Genomic DNA, 22115 nt, shown 5'->3' with positions numbered 1-22115 from the left:
AAAATAAACTATTTTCTATGCCCCTCTCCCATCCACTTTCACCTAAAGTTGTGCTTTCATGGAACCCATTAATACTGCCATTCCTGCAATCTATCCCTTCATACACAACCTCTTCTACCTCCTTGTCTTTGTTTATATTGTGACTTCCTCCCATTTCTGCCTTTTGAAATCCTGTCCATGAAGACTTACATGAACTGATGCTGAGTGAAGTGAGCAGAACCAGGAGAACATTATACATAGTAACGGCAACATTGTGTGATGACTTACTTTGATAGATTTAGCTCTTCTCAGCAAAGCAATGATCAAAGACAATTCCAAAAGATTCATGATGGTAAATGCTATACACATCCAGAGAAAGAACTATGGGGTCAGAATGCAGACCAAAGCATACTTTTTTCACTTTTTTTGGTGGCTTTTCCCTTTTGTTCTGTTTCTTCTTTCACAACATCGGTAATGTGGAAATATGTTTAACATGATTACACATGTATAACCTATATCAGATTGCTTGCTGTCTTGGGGAGGGGAGAGAGGAGAGGAAGGAGGGAGAAAAATTTCAAAATCTTATAAAAAATGAAGGTTGAAAGCTATCTTTGCATGTAATTGGAAAAAAATAAAATTCTACTAAAAAGAAACCAACAAAAAATAAAATAAAACAAAAAGAAAGAAATTCAATCCATCCTTTTAGGTCCAGTTCAAATGCTGTCTCCTTCAATTAATAAGTCTTCCTCCCTTGGGCCTTGCAGAGTATTTGATTTGTACTTCTTTTATGAATTTCTCATGAATTCCTTCCTGGTTCAGTTAATATGCATGGGTAAGGGAAGTATTGAGACCTTAAACAAAAGGGACCTAAACTAAAGAACCAATTAGAGAACTTGCTTATTTACTGCATAATCTTACTTCCATTAATGGTACAATGGAAACCTATATGATTATGAATTCTGGGGGTTTGTGAGTAGTTTTTCATAACCAGCAATGATTATATAGAGGAGGGAGGGAGTTGGTAATGGCCCTCCTTCTGGAACTTCTGACTTGAGCAGAATATTGCAGATTCCTGATAATAAGCTTATGCTTGCTATTCAATTTATTCTCACCATTTCCAAACCTTTCCTATCCTGACTTTCACAAAAGTCAGCTTTCTTTGAGTCTGTTTTAAATGGAAATACGATCTATAGATTCTTTGTTGAGAACAATGTTGTCTTTTGGTTTTGAGTACATGTCCTTGATTATGTGTGGGAGAAAAGTAAAACTTTCTCCATGTTGAATCTTATCTGTTTCTTTTTGGAATTTCTGAATAAGATCCCATATAGCAATAATTTTCTTTGTGTTAAAGCCTCTTTGTATTCAGGGTATGAGCCCTACTCAGTCATGGTGAAGAATTTTTGATGCATTGTTGCATTCGATTCATTATATCTTCAACTTAGTGATATGGACATGTGTGTCCATAATCGAAATCAGACTGTCATCTTTTTAATGCTGCCTTCATCAAGTTTTCTCATCAGGAAAATTTTGCCTCATAAAATTGGGCAGTGCATTATTTTCTTTGTTTTGAAACATTTATGTAATATAGTCATCAGCCACCTAATGTCTATTAATGGGTTCCATGAAAGCATAGCTTTAGGTGAAAGTGTTTCAAGAAGCCATTAGTTTCCTAGCAACCGTATTATAAGTAGATATATTGATTCAGCCAAAATTTGAGCTATAAAAATCTAAAATCCATCATATAGAGAACTGAGACTTTTTGGGCTTGGGGAGGGTGGTGAGTGGCAGAGAAATTGCTTGGATATGTCAATAGTGTCCCCTAATGGACCTGTGATGTGGAAACCTTACATAAGCACCAGAGATTTGCAGCAGTGAAATTAAGAGAGAGATGGTAGAAGGAGGGTGGATTGTTAAAAGATAAGAATCCAATGGCATTCTAGAAGGGAGGCGAGAAGAGTGCCTAATTCCCTTTCTAGGAATTCTCTTAACCATTTATTTGAGACGGAGCTAGAGGTAACAGGTTTCAAATTATTTTGGACATTGTTTAAAAAGAAATTGTTTTCTGAGGAATACATATTCCATCTTCTGGGCGGCTAGTCGGTAGAGCATTGGGCTTGTAATCAGGAGGAATCATCTTCGTAAGTTCAAATCTGGCCTCAGGAACTTAGCTGTGTGACACTGGGCAATTCAGTTAACCCTGTTTGCCTCCATTCCTCATCTGTTAAATGAACTGGAGAAGGAAATAGCAAGCCACTCCATTATCTTTGCCAAAAAAAAAAAGTCAAAATGGGGTCATAAAGAGTCAGACACAACTGAAATGACTCAACAACATATCCCATCTTCACAGAGGAAGAAGGAAAAACAATAATAAAAAACAAAAAATAAAAATAATATAGCGTGTATACACAGAGAGGTGTGAGGGTCAGGGTGGCAAAAGTTATCTAGTCAGTCAGTTAACAAGCTTAATTTTATTAAGTGCTTACTATGTGTCAGGAAATGTACTAAGAGCTAGAGATACAAAGAAAGCTTACTCTCAAGAAACTCCTCTTTAATGGGGGAGACAACATACAAACTACATATAAAATATATATATTGTGTAAATGGGAAGTAATGGGAAGGAGAAATAAGGTTTTCTTAAGGGAGTAATGTAAAGAAATAGAAGAAAACAATAGAATGGAAAAGACAGGAGATATCTTAAAAAACTTAGAGAAATGAAGGGAACATTTCATGCAAAAATGAGCATGATAAAGGACAAAAATGGTATGGACTTAACAGAAGCAGAAGAGATTAAGAAGAGGTGACAAGAATACACAAAAGAACTATGCAAGAAAGATCTTAAGACTAATAACCATGATGGTGTGCTTATTGATCTAGAGCCAGACATTCTGGAGAATAAAGTCAATGGGCTTTAGGAAACATTACTAACAATAAGATTGGTGGAGGAGATGGAATTCCAGCTGAAAGATGGTGCTGTTAAAGTGCTGCATTCAACATGCCAGCAAATTTGGAAAACTTAGCAGTAGCTACTGAATTGGAAAAGATCAGTTTATATCCCAGTCCTAAAGAAGGGCAATGCCAAGGAATGTTTAAGTTGCTGAACAATTGCACTTATTTCATATACCTTTGAGGCTATGCTTAAAATTCTGCAAGCTAGGTTTCAGCAATGTATGAATCAATAATTACCGGAAGAGCAGACTGGTCAAAGAAGCAGAGGAACTGGAGACCAAATTGCCAACGTTTGCTGGATTATGGAGAAAGCAAGGGAGTTCCAGAAAAATATCAACATCTGCTTCTTTGACTACACTAAAGCCTGTGACTGTGTGAATCACAACAAAATGTGGCAAGTCATCAAAGAGATAGGACTACCAGATCTTCCTTGTCTCCTAAGGGACTCATATGTGGGCCAAGAAGCAACAGTTCAAATGGAACATAGAAAAAAAGATTTGGTTTAAGATTGGAAAAGGAGTATGGCAAGGCTGTATATTGTCATCTTGTTTACTCAACTTATAATCAGGTTACATCATGAAAAATGCCAGGCTGGATGAATCAAAAGTCATAATTAAGGTTGCCAGGAGAAATATTAGCAATCTCAGATATGCAGACGATACCACTCTGAAGGCAGAAAGTAAAGAATTAAGAAGCTTCTTTATGAGGGTGAAAGAAGAGATTGTAAAAGCTGGCTTGAAACTCAATATAAAAAAACTAAGATCATGGCAACTGGTCCCATCACTTCCTGGCAAATAGAGGGAGAAGAAATAGAAGCAGTGTCAGATTTTATATTCTGGGGCTCAAGATCACTGCAGACAGCAACTGCAACCCTGAAATTAAAAGACACTTGCTCCTTAAAAGAAAAACTATGACAAATCTAGGCAGCATATCAAAAAGCAGAGATATCACCTTGTTGACAAAGGTCCATGTAGTCAAAGCTATTTTTTTTTTCAGTGATATTGTATGACTGTGAGAGTTTGACTATAAGGAAAGCTGAGTGCCACAGAATCAATGCTTTCAAATTGTGTTGGTAAAGAAGACTTTTGAGGTCCCCTTGGATAAAAAAGAGATAAAATCATTAAATACTTAAAGAAATCAATCCAGGCTATTCACTGGAAAGTCAAATACTGAAACTGAAGCTTAAATACTTTGGCCACTTAATGGGAAAGTGGCATACATTGGAAAAGACCCTGGGAAATGGGAAAGATTTAAGGCAGAAGGAAAAAGGGACAGTCAAGGATGAGATGGAAACATAATGGAAACAAGGAACATGAACTTGGACAGACTTTGAGAGATAGTAGAGGATAGAAGGGTCTAGTGTGCTATGGTCCATGGGGTCATGAAGAGTCAGATACAACTGAATGTCTCAAGAACAACAACAAAATGGAAAGTAATCTCAAAGGGAAGGAATGAAATAAGGAAACAAGCATGTAAGTGTCTACTCTATGCCAGACACTGTGCTAAACCCTTTTTCAAATATTATCTCATTTGAGTCTCACAACAACCCTGGGAGGCAGGTGCTATTATTATTCCCATTTTATAGTTGAGGAAACTGAGGTTAAGTGACTAGCCTAGAGTCAGACAGCTAGTATGCTAGTAAGTGTCTGAGACTGAGGCTGGATGTGAACTCAGGTCTTCCTGACTCCAGACCCAGACCTCAGTCCATTGTGCCACCTTTGAGGGAAGGTGCTGAGGAAGGTAGATGGGAACAGACTGGGAAAGGCCTTTTGCAGAACGTGGGATTTGAGTTGAAACTTCAGGAAAGACAGGAGACAGAGATGAAGAGAGAGAACATTCCAAACATGGGGATCAGCCAATGGAAAGGAAGAGTAGAGAGATTCAGTGTTTTATTCAAGGAATAGCAAGAAGGCCAGTATTGCTTCATTATAGTGTACACAGAAGGGACTAAAGTATACGACTATAAAGGAAGCAGGAAGCTAGATTGTGAAGGGCTTTAAAAGCCAAAGGAAGAATTTTATATTTTATTCTGAAGGACGTAGGAAGCCATTGAAGTGGCATTGTATTGAGTGGGAAAGTGACATGGTCAGATTTGTGGTTTAGGAAGAGAATAGAAGACAGACTAGAGTGGAGAGAGATTTGAGGCAGAGAGAGCAACCAGAAAATTATTGCAACAGCCCAGGCATGAGGTGATGAAAGCAACATGCAAACTATTTACATACATAATACTTATGGTGTAAATGGGAAGTAATCTCAGATAACATCAGTAAACTATAGGTGTTCTATAACTGATTAGACCTGGATCCTGAGGCTTTAGGAGCCAAATGATCCAAATCCTCTTCTTCAAGAGCCTGGGGAAAATAGGTTAACCAACAATCAATATCTCTGAACTTCTGGAGGTCAGACTGGTTTGTTTGGATATATAGCATTCTGATCATTGCATTTTCCAGTCTTCTATCATTTTGTTCTTGTCTATCCACAATATCAAAAACTTTAGAGCTGAAAGGGACATTAGAGATCATTTAGTCCAATCTTCTTCCTATTTATAGCTGATGGAACTGAGGCTGAGGGTAGTAAATTGACTTGCCCTAGGTAGAAGTTCTGAGATTTGAAGTTACCACTGACTCTGGATCTAGTGACTCATTATATTATGGTGACAGCAGCTTCTCTCTTAGACATTTTGTTGCTGTGTTACTTGGAACAAACAAGTTCAATATTGAGTTTTTAATATTTATAGTACATCATTATATAATACCCTTGTTTATTTCTCTTAATGCTCTATAGTTCAAATTCTCCTTTATCATCTGTTTTGATTAGTATTTTTACTTTATGTTAATATTACTTTAGTTTTAGTGTTTTGGGCATCTTTTTTGTTTTCAATGTGTTTCTCCTAGGAATTATATGATTGGATTTTCTTTTTACTCTAACTTGGAGCTTTTTCTTTTGAGTAAGCGATTTAGCTTGTTCACATTTTAACGTTCACCAAATCTCAAGAGTTGGAACAGAGCTTAGAGGTCTTCTGGTCCAGTCTCTACATGAGCAAGCATCCACCAGCCTCTGTTTTAAGACCTCTAGTGAGGGCGACTCTATTATATTCTGAGACAGTACTTTCCACTTTGGGGTAGTTCTCATTGATAGGACATTTCCCCTTATATTAAATTGAAATTTGTCTCTTTGAAATTTTCAGAGATTTTTCCTAGTTCTACCCTCTTGGAAAAAAAAATAACAAGGTCAACTTCTCTTCCCCATGGTAGCCCTTCAAAGGCTTATGTAACTTGTGGGTAAGACCTTCATTGCTGACAGATAGACCAGGCTCAGTCTTGGAGAGACATCTCAGTAATTTAATGTCATCTTTTTTAGCTCCCTGCCTCATCCTCAACCCACTTTGGAGGAAAATGTTCAGAATATGGTTTATTTTAACTCTTTACAAGCAGTATTTACTCCATTCCTGGGTCCTGGGATCAGGTACGAACCTGGAGATACTATTCAATAGTGTGTTGAATTGAGTCACCATAGTTGCCCATTTATTAGACAGCTACTACTTAGGGACACATATATGCCATCACCAAAGGTCATCAACTTTGGGGCTGTCCATGGAGTAGGAGAGAACCCCAAAAGGACTTTATATGCCACTCAGGATTCTGGGAGAATGTAGAATGTGAGATCCTGGGAAGACATTCAGGAAGAAAGACAATGTAGCTGCCATTTCGTGTGAGTTGACTGAAACTATGAGGCCTCCCAAGATCCCCAGAGAGATAGTTGAAAATTGGCTATCAAACCCCATACTTCTGCCCAGGATTTGAATGAATACTCATGAATAAATTAATAAAATGAATAAACTCATCATAGAAAAAACAAGATGAATTGTAGAAGATGTAAGGGGATTTATGGGAAAGAGAGAAAGCCTCCATCTTTGTCCTAAGTTTGGAGAGGCAGCTTCAAAGAATAACAATCAATAGGGAAGTGACTGTCAAGTTTATAGACTATGCTAGGCTGGCCCAAATGATATGAGGGGTTGTACATGATGTCCCACCATAATGGCAGCATGAGAAGTGGATCAGCATCTTCTCCTCCTTCCCCCTAGAAATGATCTGGTCATTTGGGAGGCAGAGATGGAGCTGATGGACAGAGGTAATGCATAAAGGCTGTAAAAGTTGTTTCTGCATGGGCTCAGAAAATCTCATTTGGCATGGACCATGGCTGGTCAGGACTGCACTAGACTGATAAAGAAGCTAGATGTAGACCTTCTTCTCAGGCAGGCTGGAGTGCAGACTTGTTTCTTGTGGAGAAAACAGAGCTTCATATTCAGAAGTCGAGTCACTGACTCTGTGTCAAGCACTATGTTAAGTGGTAGGGACACAAACATGAGTGAAAAGAAAGACAGTGCCTGCCCTCAAAGAGCTCACATTCTAATGGGGGAAGACGACACAAAAAGGATCTGAAAAGCATGAGAGGAGTGAGGGAGAACTCTGGAGGGGTAAAGTCTGGAGATTCTGAAGGAGAGCTGAGAGAAGAATGAAGGATGCCTGTCCTGGGCTCTTCCTCAAAATGATGGTCCTTGGGATGAACTAGCAGAGGGCTGCCACAGAGGCAGAGGGAATTCCAGGGTAAGAAGACAGCAGGTAAGAAGACAGGGCAAGCATGGTAGGGAGATCTGGAGAAGTCAAAGGTGCTACTTTACAGAATGGCACCTTTTCCACCTGAAAATGTTGAGTGATATTTTGCTCTCATTTTTATGAATGGGAAAGGCCCTGGGAGGGTGAGCACACTTGAATTGAAAGTCTGGAATTTTGTTTGATAGAATTAAGGTCTAATATTGGAAAATGAAAAGGCAAGTGGGGGTCAAAGCTACCTTATTGCCCAAAGAAATTGTCTTCCACCCATCAAACAATATTCGGGGGATTCTTTCCACCTGATTTCAGAAGTCCCCATACAACAGTCATAACTGAAGACATAAAAAGTGTCTTGATATCATGTTACAAATACATTTCTGTCATTTTATGAAAAACACCATCAAATCCATGTAGGAACTAGGTTTCTTATATGGATTATATAGTAAATATGAATTTCCTAGCAAAGTTATGGATGTCTGTGAGATGGTAGATTCTCAGTCCCTGGCAGATTCAGAACCAGTCGATATTTGTGGGGATTAGTGTAAAGAGGCTGAATGAACCTATAGAGACCATTCCAGGGAGCATGAACTCTGCGCACTTCTAGAAAAATAATTCTCATTGTTTGGGCCTTTAAAGCTGATGTTGGCTACTCTCACTTATGTGGTGACCCAGCACTTAAAGGACCTTTGGATGCTTTCAGATGATGTGATAGACCCCGAGTGGTCTTTTGGCTGCCTCTAAATCCCATGGCATCAAAAGGATGTGGAACTATATCTGATAAAAGAAGTGGCTTATGGCTGGTGGCCCAACATGGGCCATAGCTTCCTAAATAACAAGTGACAAACAAAGGACAGATCTTTTCTACCCTGATATCATGGCAATGGGAACCTTCCATGCAGAGTATAGACTCCATCTAATCCAATAAACATTTATTAAGTGCCTACTGTGTGACAGGCAGAAATGACTCAACTATTGAGAATTATACTGGGGTTCTTAAATTCCCCTTTGTTTTTCTTTCACATTTCCTTCTATTAGCATCAACTTTAGCATTGAAAGGTTGTGGAAGGTCTTTGAATATTGGCTAGAAGCAACAATGTCTTCTGGAGTGACGTGGTTGCAATCACAAAGGCTACAGCTGTTGGACTGGTGCCAAGGGAAGATTCAACGTCAAAGAAAGAGGGGACATGGGGCGGCTAGGTGGCAAAGTGAAATAGAGTACCAGCCCTGGAGTCAGGAGGACCTGAGTTCAAATTCAGCCTCAGATACTTAACACAAAACTAGCCATGTGACCTTGGGCAAGTCACTTAACCCCAACTGCCTTACCTTTCCCCCTCCAAAAAGCAAAAAGAAAAATCTAAAAGAAAGAAAGAAAGAAAGAAAGAGGGGCCACTAGAAAGAAGGTCATAATTGTCATTTGATCAGATTGTGTTGTGGAGGTAAAATGTAAAATGGTTAGTTACCAGCATTGCAAAAATTGTTCATATCCCAATGAAACTTGACTATTAGTCTCCCAAATGATTGTACTGGCAGTGCTGTTTATTTTATTCTATTCTAATCGTTCTGTAATAATATTGCTATTCCTTTATTCTTAGCATTTCCTTTTCTGAACAAAAATAAATCTATTACATATATAATTCATATTTATATCCTGAGTATCTTTTTTACTTTCCTCTATATCCCTTTTGGGAGAATCTTGGACCAAGGCCAAAGGTAGCATTGCTATAATTAGCAAATTTCCTCAAGAAGCCAAGGCAGGGGTGATGAGCCAATGAATGTAAATTGGGGAGCCTATTTTCCTTACTAAGAAGTCTGATTATTTCTGGAGCTAAACCCTGGGCAAACTGCAATGACCAGTAAAGATCAGAGATTGGTTCAGGTTTCCAGACTCTATGATTGGAGCTGAAAAAATACCTAGTTAACCAGTGTAGTAAGTGAGCCATTGGTTGGGACCAATTCCAGCCCATTCAAAGTTCTAGCAGAAAGTGAGAGCTCTCAAACTTATGCAATTCATTGCAGAAAGTGAGCAAGGGATCAATATTGAAACACTAATAATCTTGATTTCCTTTGCATAAATTCACAGGAGGCTAGAGAATGGTACTGGCAGAGAACATTAATGTGTTCTGAATTCCCAAGAGGAGGGGTGTGTTCAAAGAAGTTAATCTTTGGAAATTCTCTAGTGCCTAAGGAATCCAAGAAGTTGTGAAAGAAATAAAGCATGAGGACCAGTGTGTTTTATTGTGTGAGTGGCAATGGATCCAAAAGGCAATCCATTCTGTTCATCCTAATAACCCCTGAAAATTTGTTTTCCCTAAGATGGAAGATCACTGGAATCAATGGAAGGAACTATTAATTAACACTACTGTTACTTGAACTCAAAAGTCATGTAGTTTCTATACCTCACCCATAATGGTGGCTCAGAAGAAGACAGGGAACATTAGGAAACATATGGACTATCATTGTTGTTCAGTATTTCTGTTGTATCTGGCTCTTTGTGGTTCCCAACTGAGGTTTTCTTGGCAAAGATACTAGAATGATTTGCCATTTCCTTTTCTAGTTTATTTTACAGATGAGAAAATTGAGGCAAATAGGGTTAAGTGACTTGTCCAGGGTCACTTTGCTGATAAGTATCTGAAGGCAGATTTGAACAGAGGAAATTGTCTTCCTGACTACCGGCCCCAAGCTCTGTGCACTGTGATGCCACCTAGTGTAATAGTAATGGAATATAAAGATCCCCCTGTATTGGCTTGGTTTTCAAATTGATTGTGTTAACACCCAGAGCTTGTGAATCCCACTTGTGGGATGGACTTGTTGACTGTGAAAAGAGATGGCTGAACTGGGAGGAGCTGGTGACGTAAATTTAGAGACACAAGAAAAGAGAGAGGCAGAAGAACTTTTTGGAAGCAGCATCTTGGAGGCAGAGAGAGACAGAGAGGATTGCTGAGGGCCACTTTGAATTGCCCAGGACTTTTGAGAGCTGCCACCCAGAGCTGCCAAGGACTGAGGAGACATGGCTGTTATTCTGGTACTTTGTCTGTTTTGATGTTGTTTTGCCAGATTTGTCCACTAGTGAAAGAGAGTCCTGTTGTTGCAGAGGTTTGGGAACCTTGCTGTTGGTTTAGAGCTACTGAGACTGTTCTGCAGACAGAGAGTGAATACTGTCCACTGGTGAAGGACAGTGCTGTTGTTGCAGAAGGCTTGGAACCTTGCTATTGGTTCAGAAGCGCTGAAGAAGGATTTTCTTGTTGTATGTTTACAGAAATCCTGGAAGAGGGTTTTGCTAATGTTTTCAGGGATCCTAGGACTGTTCTGCAGACAGAGAATGAATTAATGAAGAGACTGGCAATGTATCTTGTGGCCTTGCTAAGCTTTGTCTCCCCAGGAACAAAGATTGCTGAGAACTTGCCTCCTGTCTAGATGAAGAAAAGACCTCCATTTGGGTATTAAGTGCTATGCTTAAGTTTGTTGTAACTCTGGGGTAGATTCAATTGTGATCCAAGGGTGGGGAACTTTTGACCTTTTTGTGTTCTGTGATTGCACAAATGAATGTACTTATGATTGGAAACTAATCTCCATTTGAGAAGAGGGGCTTTGTGGTGGACTAAATGAATGTACAGCCTAGGGGTGAAGTAGTATTTAGAAGAGGGACTTTGTGATTGATTAAATGAATGTAATGGCCAGGGGTGGAGTAGTACTTGATTAAATCACACTTGGGATAGTACTTGAATCACACTTAGTAAATGCTGTATTTTGAATGATGTTAAATTTTGATTCTATCTGTTCTTAATTTGTCACTGAATAAAATGGAGAGCACCTATGCTGGTATTTTGAACCTTGGGAAGTTGCCTTTGCTTGGCATTACATTATACCTAGCCACCCTATGCTACAAATTCAAGATGTCTTAGCCTGTTGAACAGCCCCTGGTTCTCAGTTCTAGGTCTGCAAGCATGTTCTTTCAGATTCGTATCATAGAAGATAAAGAGAAGACAGCCTTTATCTGTCCAGTGGGATTCTATCAATCTAAGCAAATATTCCTAGAGGCAATTAGGTTCTTCAGTGAATAGTGAGCTGGGCCTGGAATCAGGAAGATCTGAGTTCAAAGTCAGCCTCAGACCTTCACTAGCTGTGTGACTGTGCAAGGCATTTAACCCAGTTTGCCTCTGTTTCCTCATCTATAAAATGAGCTGGAGAAAGAAATGACAAACCACTCCATTATCTTTGCCAAGAAGACCTCAAATGGGGTCATGAAGAATCAGACATGACTGAGAGGACTGAACAACAACAACATAATCTATGCAGAAATGTTACCTCCTAGACTCCACACTCTAGCCATTCCCTCAATCCCCGCCAAAGGCAGAAAGCCTTTCCAGACTGAAATGTCTTTCTCATTGTCTAGCCTGGGGATGAGAACTGACCCAGAAGCTATTTTTAGACTTTCCATGAAAAGGAGGATACATGCTGTTCATTTGTAATTAGTTTAGAAAGCCCTGTAAACACTTGGTTGATACTCATAATGAAGCTTCATAGGCAAAAGTGGGAAAAACAAAATATTGTCTTTAGGGTCCAGGGATATCGCTCCCCAGGATTAAGATCTTGGCTTTGATTTGGGTCACTTCTGCAACTCCAGCACAGAAACAAGGCACTGATAAACTCCCACAGAAGCTAACCCCCATGTGATGCTACTGGACTGTCACAAATCCAGCACTGACCATCAGTGTAAGTGCATTTATTAAGTGCCTGTTATATGACAGGCACTGTGCTAATAGTTGAGGATGCAAATAAAGGTGAAGAAGAAAGAGGAGGAGGAGGAGGAGAGAACAAAGAGGAGAGAAGAAAGAGGAGGAGGAAAAGGAGGAGAAAAAGGAGGAAGAGAGGGAAAAGGAGAAGGATAGGAAGATGATGATGAAGATGATGATAGTCCCTCTTTTCAAGGATCCCACAGTCTACTGCAGAAGATAACATGCAAACAACTATGTACAAACAAAATCTATACAGGACAAATGAAAAATAATCAACAGTGGGAAGGTGCCAGCCTTAAGTCAGATCAGGAAAGGCTTCTTGAAAAAAGTGGGATTTTAGGCCTTTTTGCCCCTCTAAACCTCTCTCTATTTTTTCACTTTCAAATACTTGAACATGGTGATGTACTTCTTGTGTACCGGTCACTATGAAAATCTATTTGGGAAATCCAGTTCTACGCTGAGACTTCACCAGTTGTGTTTCTTCTCGAGTAAGTCACTCCAGCTGGGAAGTATATAGCCACATCTTCAATACTGGAGATGCCAGAGAGGGAATGTTTCGGATTAGATGACTTCTGAGGTGTCTCCCAACACTGAGATTCTGGTAAAGGAGGTAGAGGCCAGATTGGGGGTTGAATGTTAAAAGAAGGATTTTATACCTCTTCCTGCTCATCTCTCTTTACTAATCCCCTATTAAGGCAATGACATAAAGTAGTTTCCGGGAAGATGAATCTGACAGGATTGAAGAGGAAAGAGACTGAAGGCTAGAAGGGACCTTCCCTACACAGACCAGTTTGGGGTAGAAAATAAGGAGCTTATAAAGTGTGAAGGTGGGGGAAAGAACAGCAATGACCAGCAACAGGCTCCACCCAGGCAGTGCTCTGGCTTTGTGACTGCCACCCAAACCACAGTTAACTGCCATCTAGGATTTGGGCTGAACCTTAATTAACTACCCTGACTGGGCCAGGCAAACTGACCAGGCAAATTCCCAGAAAGTCACATCTCCCCTAGAAAAGTGCCAAAAGTGATACACATGTATATGCATATGTATTATTATTCATATATAATTAGAAGGTCTTTGAACTGGCATTGTCTCATTTAATCTTTATAGCATTCCTATGAAGAATGTAGGAGAAGGGGTGGATTTAGATTGCAGACTAAGTCATAGATATTGATGTATACAACCATTAGAGAAATTTGTTTTGCTTGACTTTACATATGTTACAATAAATCTGTTATTTTTTTAAAAGGGTTTGGGAGGGTCAGAGGGAGAGAAAATAGATTTCTGATAATTTTTAAAAAATAGAGGTGGGAGGGTGCTGAAGGTTTGGAATATTGCATTCACTTTCAGATGTGGTCACTGTATTATCATTTTTGTTGCTGTTGTTGAGTCGTTTCAGTCACGTCTGACTCTTTGTAACCCTATTTGGGGTTTTCTCAGGAAGGATACTGGAGTGGTTTGCCATTTCCTTCTCTAGCTCATTTTTCAGCTGAGGGAGTAGAGGCAAACAGGGTGAAGTGACTTGTCCAAAGTCACATAGCTAGGGAGTGTCTGAGGTCAGAGCTGAACTCAGGAAGATGAGTCTTCCTGACTTCAGACCAGACACTCTATCCACTGCACCATCTTGCTGCCCCTGCCCCCATTATTATTTTTACTCAACTTCTATTTTGTTATAAGAGATCAGTGCCTAGCACATAGTAAGTGCTTAATAAATGTTTGCTGAATGAATTAAAAAAGTTGGAGCAATCTCTAAGTGTTTATATATCAATGTAAATATATTTATTTATTATGTTCATTTCAAAGTAAATGTTTACATCAATAAAACTTGTGCTTTAAAAAAAATATGTCAAAAGCACAGTCATCCCCAAGTGTCTAAAGCCTAGGTAGAAATGTCAGAGATGATGTATGTTCCCTGAGCTGTAGAATTGCTTGGCTTCCCATCACCCCCTTATAGCCTACATGCACAGAATGAGACACCATCGTCTCCCTGGAGACCACTACACAAATAGCCAGCAAATGTACCAGAAACTAAGATTTTTTGAAAACACACACACACACACACACACAAGCATATCTATACTCATTTATTTCTTTGTAAAAGCCTTGCCAGATGATTGAAACTACCCTCATTTCAGCAATAGGAACTCTGTACTCTTAAAACTTAATTTTTATTAAATGCACTTCAACTCTGGATTTAACTGCCCTGGGGAAATTGCCAAATGTACGAGAACATTAACATTTATTGGTGTGATACAGATGAAGATGCCATTAAAAGAAACCTTTTTTTTTCCATTTCCTGTAGCTACTTAACATTGTTCTGAGGAATAGTTAGGTCTGAGATGCACTGACATATCCTGAGCCTTTGAGTAGGTGAGGTAAGTGGCCCATACATATTTGAAGGACCTCATTGGTTTTCTCTACTTGGTGAAACTTCCCTTACTTCCTACCTCACTTTAAACTCTTCCTGTTTAGTCATTCCTTTGGGTTAGGCAACAAAGGTAGGGATGAGTATTATTTCCACAAGGCCACTGGGAAAATGGTAGAGAGTCACAAAGTGTTAGAGGTAGAAGAAACCTTAAAGATCATCTGTTCCAACCCTCTCATTAGACAGAGAGGAAACCAAGGCCCAGAGAAATTGAATAACTCAGCCTAAGTCATGTAGCAACTCCATAGCAGAGTTAGGAAGTCAATTCTCTCTGTTCTCTGTCCAGTGCTCTAGCATACTCTGCTGTTTTCCATCTTACCTTGTTACTTGGAAGGGGAGAGGGCCTGGTTGCTCCTTTGTAGCCTTCTCTCTGCACGTTAGATTAATTTATCAGGTTGCTTTTTTACCTTGGAAGGCACAGAGGATCCATCCCTGCAGGGATGATATGTATAGTGGAAAATTTTAGTGAGAAAAGGAAGAATTGACACATGACACACCCAGAACTTAGAGGTCTATTTGTGAGTCCCATTGATAGGAAAGGCCTGAGTGAAGTGCCCCATTGGGGGTCAAAATGACACAAACAGATCGGCCTCAGAATCACAGTTTCAAATATTGGTTGGGGCCCAGACTTAACCTGAGGTTGGTTCTCATCTGTTGTTATCACTCCTGGTTGACCAGATCTGAACCTACTCCTAAATTTCTCTCCCTCTCTTTTTTTTTTCCAATTTATTTTATTTTCAATTCATGGGACAAAACAAGCATCTCCATAATACAGTATAATAAAAAAATGAAAATGCAAAAAAATCCATGAAACTGCAAATCTACCATGTACAACTTGCTATTCCCTCCAAATATACACCAAAGTTATCATGTAAATTTCTTTTTCTTTCCTTTTTTTCCCACCCCCACCCTAGAGATGGCTACCATTAGACACAAATAGGTATTATATATATAATTTGTGTATTCATAATAGTCAAAATGACTTAGTCACTCAAAATTGTTCTTAAATTAATGAATCTCTCTTAAACTCACAGAAGTAAGCAGGCTCACACCATGCATTCATTTTCTCCCAGAGCCACAGAAAAAAAAAAAAAAAACCAAAAAACCATTTGCCTCTGGCCACTGTCTCAGAAGAATACACATTGAAAACTCAGGGGAAAGAGTATATGTGTATGTGTGGTGGCATGGGGAGCAGAGGATGCTGGGTAATGGATGTTACAGGAGTAGGAGTGGTTTGGCAAATGGAATTGGACATAAATTCCTTATCATTATCTTACTTAGAAGTACAACTCTGCAGTGAGAAAACTGGAGAATTGCCAGTTCAGGAGGCCCAGCAGAGGAATATTTCTTTAATGAGATTTCTAGCTGCTGCTGCACACCTGCTTCTAGGTGGCATTAGAGGCTATGGCTTTTTGACCCTGACTATTGTCCACTAATAGCAGAGACAGCTGGAGCCTCAGAAGCATATTTTTGACACAAGAAACTTGTTAGCTGAGTTTGGGGTCAGATGTCAAGGCAGCTGTCCCTCCCAAGTCCTCTGGCCAAAGACTTCCCTTGATTCTTTGTCCCCACCCACAGACAGACAGAATACCTTACCCAGGTGTCCCTTTTCTCCAAGGAACATGAAAAAGGAACACAGCTCATTTTTGCCAAGTACATAGGACCTGACAGAGAGGGATGTGTTGTACATTCATTTACAGTTCAGAAAAGAATCCTAGAAACCAGAGGAACATAATCTCAGGTAGCATATGGTTAAATATATCAATCTATTCTACATAACTTTGTCCACAGACCTCTGTTAAAATTACCTACCAGCTTGCAGGTTGCTTTTCTTTCTTTATCAAGGAACTCAATACCTGACTCCCAAATGTTCTTTCTATCCCAAACCCTGTCCTCATTCTCAGGGACTTCAGTAGACAAATTAAGATCCCTTTGGAATGCTTTGGAATGCTTTGACTTCCCAGCTCATCAGCCTCTTCAACTTCTAAGACCCTTCTCCACACACTACCTTAGTTGTGTCAGAAGGATTGACCTAACTTAGATGTGACCATCACCCATAATTGTGTTACTTCTATGATCCCTAAAACTGAAATTGGGACCTTCCTAATTGGGACCTTTTAACCTTCTAGCACTTACCAGCATGGTACAGTGTGACAGGGGTTCAGATTTCCACCTCTGCCAACTACTACCTCGGGGAAATCACTTAGTCCCTCTGGAGATCAATTTCCTCATCTATGAAAAGAGGAAGTTCTACTTGATGGTCTTAAGACACATTGGGATTCTAATCTAGGGTTCTATGATCCCTCCACATTGATTCCCTAGTCTTCATTCTCTCCACAACTGATAGTAACCCTCTATTCTCCCTATGGAGAGCTACTTGGCCCAGTAGAAAGGGGGCTTGGAATCAGGAGTAATCTTCTTCCTGAGTTCAAATACAGCCTCAGATACTAGCTGTGTGACCCTGGGCAAGTCTTTTAACCCCGTTTGCCTTAGTTTCCTCATCTGTAAAATGAGCTGGAGAAAGAAATGGCAAACCATTCCAGTCTCTTTGCCAAGAAAACCCCAAATGAGGTCAGGAAGTGTCTGATGTGACTGAAATGACCCAATAACAACAACTCTGTTCTTCCAGTCTACCACCCTTGCTCTGTCCTCACTTTTTTCCCTGCAGAGTCTGGACCTAAAAATCAACTCTATATTATCCTCTTTTTAAAAATTTACCTTACTCTCTTCTCTTACTGCTTGTGCTTTGCTAAACCTCAATCCCAGGTTATTTCCATGTTTCCTCTGATACTATTGAACTTTGCTGATAGAAACCATGACAAGTATTCCACTATGAATTCAAGTTGCTGATCTCAACTAGGCCTTCAATGCTTCATGGTCGGTTGTTGTCATTGCCAGAAGAATTCTTGCCAGATTCCTCCCTAATAGACTGATCCTTTGCCTAGAAGATGGTCATCTACCTGAGAGCTCGTATGGCTTCAGAAAGGACTGAGGAATGGTTGATATGGTGTTTACTGCTTGGCATCTCCAGGAGAAATGCCAGGAGCAGAACAGAGGTCTGAACACAATGTTCGGTGATTTGACCATGGCTTTTGGTATTGTCAGTCATGAGGGCTTGTGAGAAATTATGGCAAAATTTGCCTAGAGAAGTTCATCAGTATGGTAAATCAGTTTTATGACAACATGCTTATATGGGTTCTGGATAATGAATGTTTTTGCCCTTTTGCAGTCACCAGTGGAGTAAAGTAAGGTTGTGTGCTTGCTTCCATGCTTTTTAGCATGGTGTTTTCAGCAATATTGTCAGATGCCTTCAACAAGGACAAAAAAGGCATCAAGGTCAGCTACTGCATGGATATTAAATTATTTAACTTGAAAAGGCTACAAGCCAAGATGAAAGTGGAGAGAGAATTGGTGCATGATTTTTTGTTCATAAATGTGTACTCAACTCATCCTCTGACGCTGAGATGCAACAATGTATGGATTGATTCTCTGCTCCTTGTGCTAATTTTGGCCTGACAAAACAGAGAAAACAGGTTCTCCAACAAACAGTACCCCTCCATTTACAACAAATGGAGAGATTTTGAAAACTGTGGAAAAGTTCACTTCCCTTGGCAGTATGCTTTTCAAGGGTGTACGTGGTTGATGCATGCCTTGCCAGAGTTAGCTCAATATTTGGGAGACTCCAAAGGAAAATGTGGGAGAGAAGAGGTATTAGATTGCCTACCAAACTTAGAGTCTACAGTGTTGTTCATGGCAGTCTGACTGACTCACTATCACATTCTCCAAAATGACTATTCAAACCTTTTTTTCCCCTCAAAACCCCTATTCTCTTTTTGAGAGGGACCTCACCTCTTACATTACTAAGAAAACCAAGGCAATGAACTATGAGTTCCATACTATCTCCTATTCCACATCTCTATATTATCTTTTATTATTTTTCCCTTTGTTGTATGGGGAGTGGATTGGAGAGAGGAGAGATTTGAGGTAGGAAGAACAATTAGGAGGCTATTATAATAATCCAGGCGTGGGGTGATGAGGATCTGAACTAGAAATGTGAGAGAGAAGGAAACAGATGCAAGAGTTTGGAGGCAGAATTTAAGGATTGTCACCTGATTGGATATGGGGAGTGAGAGAGAATAAAAATTCTAAGATGACTAGGAGTTTATAAACCCAGGTGACTGGAAGGGGTCCTCAGTAGAAGTTAGGATGTTTGGGAGAGAGGTAGATTTAGGTGGAGAAGGGATGAATTATGGTTTGGACATGCCAAGTTTCAGATGCCCATAGGATCCAGTGGAAAATATCCAATGGTTAGCTGATGATGTAAGACTAGAAAGGAAAGGAGAGAGTAGGACTAATTCTATAATCTGGGAGTCAGGGACATAAAAATAAATTCATGAGAACTGATAAGATCACCGATAGAAATAAAACAGAAGAGGGCCCAGGACAAAGCATAATTCCCATAGCCTAAGGGAAACTGATAAAGAACACTTATACTGGTAAAAGAAGAAGAAGAGAGAGAGAAAAAGAGAGAGACAGAGAAAAACAGAGAGAGACAGACAGACAGAGAGAGAGATTGAGACAGACAGAGAGACAGAGACAGAGAAATGTCATGAAAACAAAGAGAGGAGAGGGTTCTCAGGAGGGAAAAGGTCAACAGTGTCACATGTTTCAGAGAGATTGGGAAGGATAATTTTTCGAGAAAAGGCCATCAGATTGAACAATTAAGGGACTATTGATAACTTTTGAAAGTTTCAGTTTAGAAATTATGTCAGAAGCTAGTTTAAAAGAGGTTTAGAAAGCAACTGAGAGGAAAGGAAGTGGTGACAGGGGTGGGAGGCAATCTGCCAGAGGAGATAGGCAGGGGTGGCATCAAAAGTAGAAGTAGAGGGCTGGTGTTAGTGCAAAAGGCCACCTCATTACTAGAGACTGGAATTGAGAGAATGGGACATGATGTCAAAGGATTTTGACATGTGTAATAGGAAGGAAAAGGCAGCTTGTGGTGAATGACCTTCACTTTCTCAGCAAAGTATTAGTCAAAGGTCTCTGTAGAGAGAGAGAAGGTCAGGGAAATGTGGGAGAGCCATGAAAGATGAGTAAGTTTGGAATAGCCACAGTAGACAGCATGATAGCAAGTCATTTAGGGAAGAGGAAAAAATTTTCTTGGGGCAGTAGGGCCTCATTGTGATGAGCTAACAGTTGCAATGGATCCAGGTGACATGTTTATGTGACTTTCTCTTGGAGGTGGTCAGCAGCCCATGAAAATGAGGATGGTCAGAGTATTTGAGAGTCAGGATATGGTGAGTCATGTGACAGGACAAGAAGGCTAGAGGAAAGGACAGTGTTGATTATCTATAGTGTCAAGATTATTTTGTTTTTGTTGTTTGAGCACTTAGTACAGGGCTTTGCACATAGTACACACTTGATAAACCTTTATTAAATAGAACTGAGGATGAGTTGGTTGAGGGGCACAGAGGAAGAAGCAGGTGCTCCAGTGGTATCTTGTACAGTTCATGAAAGATTTCCTCGGCTACTCCCTGGGACTGGGGGGATTCAGAAGAGTTACGGAGAAGTGGAGAACAGTCACAGCTCTCCATCTTCCATCTCCTTGCCTTGGCCGTCCCACATGCCCAGAATGTTTGGCACATTCATCTTTTAGTTTCCAGGACTTCCTTCCAAATCCCATCTTCTACAGCAGGTCCTCTGATCTCCCTAGCTCCTCATGCCTTCTTCTTTTAGATTGTGCTTCTATATCCTGTATGTATGTTGTATATACTTGAATGCACCTTGTATCTACATGTTGCCTCTGCCATTTTAATGTAAGCTCTTTGAGAGCAGGGTCCATGGGTGATATTTTTGCCTTTATATTTCCATAGTGTAGCATGATGCCTGGCATACAGTAAAAGTTTACAAATGCTTGTTGCTTGTTATTGTTGAGATGCCTGTATTGCCCTCAGTAAACCTCACTATGTTTCCTCAGGCCCTGGGTCCCTGAGGTTAGTTGTAGCACAACCCCGCCTTGTGGTCCACCCCAACTCTGCTTGATCCCCTTCCCCCACCCTCGATTTAACTTCATCCCCAGCCTGAGGATTTCTAAGATGTGTATTTGGCCCCTGTTTCCTCTCTGTTCTCTTGGGGGTTCCAGGCATCGTGTGGGTTTGGGTACAATCTACCTTAAAAGCACATCTGGTCCTTCAGTTTACATCCTGTTCTTCCCCCTGGGGCCCTGTAACAGTGTGGGAGGATAATTCAGTTCAGGTTTGAAATCAAGTGAGAAGCCCTTTTCCATGAAAGTTATAAGCATCTTGTCAGAGCGCCAAGATTTCTTCTCTAAAAATCTAACTGTAAAATGGAATGAGAGCTGTATTTTAATAATTCAGGAGCTAAAGTGAGTAGTTAGGCAGATAGGATAAGTCATTAGAAAGATCTGAGTCTTCTTTTCCTCCCCCTCCACCCCCAACACCTTCAGCAAATAGAGCTGGATGAACCCAAAGATCTTAGGTTACAGCACTAGGGAGAAGGGAAAGAAAAGTTAAAATACTAAGCAATGCTAGAAGAAGGGCCCTCAGTTTCTCCTGCCATGCCAAGTGCCTCTGAAATTTTGGCCAGGGCTTAATAATACATATCATTCTAAATGCTTTCTATCCCCCCAATCTAGCTGCATTGCTCATAGCGGTGATGTATCCAGACCAGCAGGAACTCTTAAGACTTCAGCTGCCAGAATGGATGAATTTTTTCTGCTTATGAATCAGGACTAAAGCCCAGGTCTCCTGATAGTATGTCCGGTCTTATTTCCAGACTAGAAGACTGCTTCTTTCAGAAGAGAGTGGATGACCTCCTTCCAACTGGATGTTCTTTCATTACCTGTACTTCTTCTGATATGCCCCCACAGGAACCCTATGACTAAGTATATACTTTTGCTCTTTCCCTACCTACCCCCAGCCCTCAAAGTATTTATTTCTACTTTTCACCCAGAGTAGGCAGGAGATGAGAGGCAGTGAAAAAAGTACTGAACTTGAGTGCCAGTTGAAATCCTTAAATAGTTGCATAACCCTGAGCAAATCATTTCCACTGTTTCAAGTCTTGGTTTACCCATTTATAACATGGGGATAATAATATGCTTATTCTACCTTTGTTTCATGGATTGGTTTAAAAAAAAAGCCAGTAAATGGGTATCTCAGTAAGCTAGAGATGGGCTGCAGTCTGAATTACTGGAGGGACATCTATACGGATGAAGTCAGAGAACCTTTTGATTATGTGCTCTATCTTCTTTATGGGGCTTGTTGTGAGAAGGGGACCTTGTAAAGTGTCAAGTGCTCTAGAAATGTGAGCTGTTATTTTGAGGGGCTGCCCTGCTTGGGATTGTGACCTCTCCCCCAAGGGTTTGAAAAGACACCTTAGTTGTGCTAAGAGCAGGTAGG

This window comes from Petaurus breviceps, unplaced genomic scaffold (genome assembly GCF_028583685.1).
Source record: "Petaurus breviceps papuanus isolate PSGF00001 unplaced genomic scaffold, PetGlider_PUasm1.0 90775, whole genome shotgun sequence".
Classification (NCBI taxonomy): Eukaryota; Metazoa; Chordata; class Mammalia; order Diprotodontia; family Petauridae; genus Petaurus; species Petaurus breviceps.
The sequence above is the reverse complement of the archived record's forward strand: the minus strand, read 5'-3'. Positions refer to the sequence as shown.